Here is a 6,000-nt window from a genome sequence, read left to right on the forward strand (position 1 = left end):
TTTTAGTTTCTTATTTTATTTTCCTTTAAAAAAATAAAAATAAGTGGTGACTCCAATGTTTACAAAAATACACTTTTTCATTAAAAGAAAGTGAGTCTCACCAATAAAATAAGAGACAAAAGTGAAAAATGTGCGTCCACAAGTATTAGCTTATTGAACCTTAGGAATTACTTAGTGAACTTTAGGTATTACCTTAATACACCTTGGGTACTACCTTAGTGAACCTTGGGTACTACCTTTGTGAACCTTAGGTACTTCATAGATGAACCTTAGTACTTCATATGTGAACCTTAGGTACTTCATACGTGAACCTTAGTTACTTCATTTGTGAATATTAGGTAGTTCCTTTGTCAACCTTAGGCAGTTCGTTTGTCAACCATATGACCAATAAGTGGAATTTAATTCAGACATAACTTACAACATCTTCAACTGCACATAGAACTAAGCATGACATTATGTGTTTTATTACGATGGTCGATTAGTTCACTTTTGGTATAGTGGTGGCTGAACCTTAGGTTCTACCTTAATCAACCTTCGGTATTACCTTAGCACACCTTGGCTTACTACCTTTGTGAACCTCAAGTACTTCCTTCAACATTATGTTTTACAATATTAGTTAGTTTGTTCATTTTATGTGCTTACCGAACCTTAGGTACTACCTTACTGACCCTTAGGTACTATCTTAATGAACCTTGGGTACTACTTTAACGAACCTTGGGTAACACCATAACGAACTTAGGTACTACCTTTTTGAATCTTAGGTACTTTATTTGTGAACCTTGGGTACTATCTTAGTAAACCTTGGGTACTACCTTAGTGAATCTTAAGTACTACCTTTGTGAGCCTTAGATATTACCTTAGTAAACCTTAGGTACTACATTTTCCTACCTTAGATACGACCTTTTATTATTTTAGGTACTAATTTTTCTTGATTACAGATCAATGAATGGTTGCGTTTCATTGTAAACATGCACTACATTTGAATTTTAATATTTATTTTAGTATGAATTCAGTTAATTAGGCATTATGTCTTTGTATCAACCCATAACTTAAACCATGGTAGTAGTCACACAAAGCTTGAATAAAATTTTATTTATTTTTTATGAATAATAAAATTTAAAATGCAAAAATGAGTAGATTGGAGTCAAATATATAGGACTAGAAGAATTTTCCCATTTTGAAGCATTAGCTGAATTACATACTCAGAGCTCATAATGAGGTGCTCCACAATATCCAATTCTCTTCCATATAGCTCCTCTCAAAATGGTGTAAAGAGGTTAAAGAGATTAGTCTTCAGATAAGTTTGCTTTCCCTATTGACAATTCCAACTCATCACTAAAGCAAAGGAAACACCCTAAAAGCCCCCCAAAAGGGAGCAAATCAAAGAGAATGGCTAAGGTGCAAAGTTTTCTTAGTTCTAAGGGATTATTCTTTTAAACTTTTGTATTTCCATGTCAGGTTTGGCAATGAAAGACAAAAGAAGATTCTATGGCTACAAAGTGGCTTAAAGAGTTGGAACTAACCCCTAAAAACAAGACATGATGTAACAAAGTTAGACTTAACTATCTCCTTGGTATCCTTTTGGTGTATTAACATTGATTTGAGCATTTAGTCCTTGTCTCTTACATTGTACATGACTTGGGTTCATTAGAAGTTGCATAGAAGATACAAGTCATGGGTTCCTTGTAAGTAGATAATGTTAGGAATTTGAGGCTAATCCAACTTATGGTAATCACCTTAGAGGGGGGGTTAATAGGGTGATGGTCTATTTTCGCAAATTTAAACAAGTGAATGCAAGAGATAATTATATGCAAGTATATAATAATCAATATATAGACAATTGCATATAAATTAAAGAATAGGGAAGAGAGAATACAAACACAAGAGTTTATACCTGAGATTCTTAAACATTTAAACCAATTAGTCACTTAACCATGGTTTGTTATCATCAAAACCCGATTAGGAGAAGGAGAACCCTTGGGCTAACAATCTCCCCCTGTTTGATGATGACAAACCTTGGTTATCTAGGAGAGAAAAAATAAAATCTCCCCCTCAAACCAATCATGGATCAATCAAATGATTTTTAATAAGAAGCAATGTAAAACACAAAAAATGAACAATGGATAAAAATATCATATCATATATATATGGAAACCTAACATGTACAATAAGATAGATATGACAATGACAACAATGACATGCATGAGGGTCTCCTAGATCCTATAAATTTCTCCCCCTTTAGCAACATAAAAAAGAAACAAAGGGGGATGTCTAGATAGTCTCAAGGCTGAGGGGGTGGAGGAGGAAACACAGAGCGGAGATATGCCATCATCTCCTCATGCTAACTCTCCTGATGGCTCTCAATACGATCAATGCAATGTTGGAGATGGTCGAAGGTAGCCTCCTCTATGCGCTCAAATCGCTGCTGGAAGTGATCAAACCAAGAAGTGACTCTAATCTGATACTGATATAGGTGCTCCTCCATAGAGTAGAAGCGAGAGTCATGGACTAAGGCAAGCTCCTCCATATGAGTCCTAAGAGAGCTGATCTGAGCGGAGACATCCATCCAAGGCGCATGATCAGGAACGTGAGGTGCCTGAGATGGTAGCTCAGTAAATGATGGCTAAGATGAAGGGCCTACTGTGAAAGACGACTTAGTTATCATAGGCTATGAGAAGATAGCCTAAACATGAATGCCCTCTGACTGAAGTGGAGGCGGAATGTCAAGCTCGGGCCCTTTCTGCTCAAAGTCCCTCTGAGGATCCAACCTATCCTTCATTTCTCTGATCTCAACCTCCTCCTCTACTCCGGGATGTATCTGATCCTGTCCTCGGGCCTGTCACTCGGCTTTCCTAACCCAAGAGCCATCGGGTGGCTTCTCGAACTTCATGCGCCCCAAAGACTGCTCATCATACATGTCATAGCTGGTGGGGGCCTCAAAATCTGTCTCTCTACTCAAGTCGACCCCGACATCCTTGAAAACTCGAGTAAGGAAGCGGTCGTAGGGGAGTACTCGGGTCGTGCTTTCAACGTAGGAGATCATATGCATCATTATCAGGTATCCCACGTGAATCTGTCTCTCGGTGAGGATCGAGTCCACAATAAAAGCCTTGAGATAGGAGACCTCGTCTCGATGTCCTCCACGTGCCAAGAGAATAGAGCAGATCATGTGGTGAAGGACTCGGCTGGTCACGGTCAGGATGTGAGCCGATGGTTTGCCCATCCCCTAGGGATCGATGAGTCCGCACAACCTCTGAACAGCCTTTCTAGGCTCGAATCCCGGCACAGTGGGCCATGCCTTGGACTCATAAACATGGAGTCCAACCGAAGGGATGTCGAGAATGCGGCAGATACTCTCGGACTCAATCTGATCTCAACTCCCCTCACAGTGGATAATACGGGCATGGGAATAAAAAACCCACACTAGAGTCGGGAAGATCGGCTCAGAAATCGTCACCACTGGCAGTCATCCCATCCATCCGAATAGCCCCTCAAACCCAAAGTGCTGAAGTTGGGAGAAATTAACACTTCTCCCTGGGATGACTTTCCTCTGGGCAAATTTTTGCTTGTAGCGTTGATAGTCTTCATTCGAACTAAAGAGAGCCGTGTTATTCCTTGCCTTTCGACGAGCCTCTGCCTACTCGGGTTGAGATGGCTCAGCAGGATGCTTGCCCTGAGCCCTGGAGGTGCCCGTCTCTCTCCTTGGTGCCATCCAATGAAACGAAAAGAGGAAGGAGAAGGCCAAAACGAGAATGAAAACAAATAGGAAGGAGTAACCACCAACCCGAAGCCCTAGGCGCACGGAGATGAAGCTGAACAAACCCTGAGGCTCACGGTGCAGTGATAAGACACTCCCAAAAGCTGAAACCAATCAAAACCCTAACCTCAAGGCATCCCAAAATCAAGTCCTCAGCCTGCAATCGGTCCGAAATCTGGCCAAAATGGTCTTTTGGAAGCAGAGATGTGAAAGGGCGGCAAACTATGGAGGAGAAAATGTGAGAAATGAAGCGCGGGGGGAGGGTAGCTTTTTAAATTCCCAGCCCCGATGAACTGGTCGACCGACTGGTCAACGGTCGTGGTCAACGGTCAACGGTTAATTTTTCCAAATTTTGTTGCAATTTCTTGTCTCGTGATCCTCCTTCTGCCCTTTTCAGTTGAAATCCCCAATTTTTGATGTCCAATGCCATAGGAATTTTTATTTTTGGTCAAAATTTGACCTCTTGCCTATGATTATTTCTATATGATGCATATGATATGAATTTCACGCAATCATAGGGTATATTCAAGAGTAATATCAACAAGAATTCATCAAGCAATCATTTGATCATAAAGAAATTACCCCTAGTTGTCTTCTAATATCAACAAATTGCTCTTCACTTAAGGGTTTTGTAAAAATATCGGCAAGTTGATCTTTTGTGCTTACAAATTCAAGTGTAATGTCACCCTTTTGTGCATGGTCTCTAAGAAAATGATGTCTTATCTCTATATGCTTAGTCCTAGAGTGTTGTACCGGATTTTTTGAAATGTTTATGGCACTAGTGTTATCACATTTTATAGGAGTATGCTCAAAAATCAAATTGAAATCACTAAGTGTTTGTTTCATCCAAAGGATTTGTGCACAACATAAACCGGCTGCTATGTATTCGGCTTTCGTCGTAGACAAAGCTACCGAACTTTGCTTCTTACTATGCCATGAAACAAGTGAGTGTCCTAGGAAATGACAAGTGTCACTAGTGCTTTTCCTTTCAACTTTACAATTGGCAAAGTCGGCATCCGAGTATCCAATTAATTCAAAGTTATCACCCTTAGGATACCACAGGCCTATGTCCATAGTCCCTTTTAAATATCTAAGAATTCGTTTTACAGCACTTAAATGAGATTCCTTAGGACAAGATTGAAATCTAGCACATAAGCATACACTATACATGATGTCGGGTCTACTAGCGGTCAAATATAGCGAAGAACCTATCATGCCTCTATACATAGTTGAGTTGACAGGCTTACCTTTCTCATCCATGTCAAGCTTGATGGATGAACTCATTGCAGTCTTCATTGTTTTGGCTTTCTCCATATTGAACCTTTTGAGGAGATCTCTTATATACTTTGCTTGATTGATGAAGGTTCCTTCCTTTAGTTGCTTGATTTGAAGTCTAAGGAAGAAGTTAAGTTCTCCCATTATGCTCATTTCGAACTCATTTAGAGAATTCTTCACAAAGAGAGACATTAGTAGCTCCAAAAATGATATCATCAATGTATATTTGTACTAAGAGCATGTCATTTTCTTTGGATTTTATGAAAAGAGTTGTGTCAATTTTTCCCATTTTAAAACCCTTTTTCAAAATAAATTTACTCAATCTTTCATACTAGGCTCTAGGTGCTTGTTTCAAACCATAAAGTGCCTTTTTAAGTCTAAAAACATGATTAGGAAAGTTAAAACTTTGAAAACCGGGTGGTTGTTCAACATATACCTCTTCATTTATAAAGCCATTTAAGAAGGCACTTTTCACATCAATTTGATATAAAACAAAGTCTTTAAAACATGCAAAGGCAAGTAGCATCCTAATGGCTTCCAATCTAGATACGGGAGCAGAGGTTTCTTCATAATCTATCCCTTCTTCTTGATTAAAACCTTGGGCTACCAATCTTGCCTTATAATTATGTCATTTTCATCCATTTTGTTTCTAAAGACCCATCTAGTTCCAATAACACTTTGATTATGAGGTATTGACACTAATTCCCATACTTCACTTCTTTCAAATTGGTTTAACTCTTCTTGCATGGCAATCATCTAATTTTCATCAACTAGAGCATCTTTTATATTTTTAGGTTCAATTTGAGAGATAAAAGCAAGATTATTGCAAATATTTCTAAGGGATGATCTAGTTCTTACCCCACTAGATGGATTACCTATAATTTGATCTTGTGGGTGGTTGATGACAAACTTCCAATCTTTAAGGAAGTCTTGGCTTGATTCACCTTGCACTTGTTGAGGAGGACGTA

This window comes from Vitis riparia, chromosome 13, assembly GCF_004353265.1.
Source record: "Vitis riparia cultivar Riparia Gloire de Montpellier isolate 1030 chromosome 13, EGFV_Vit.rip_1.0, whole genome shotgun sequence".
NCBI lineage: Eukaryota > Viridiplantae > Streptophyta > Magnoliopsida > Vitales > Vitaceae > Vitis > Vitis riparia.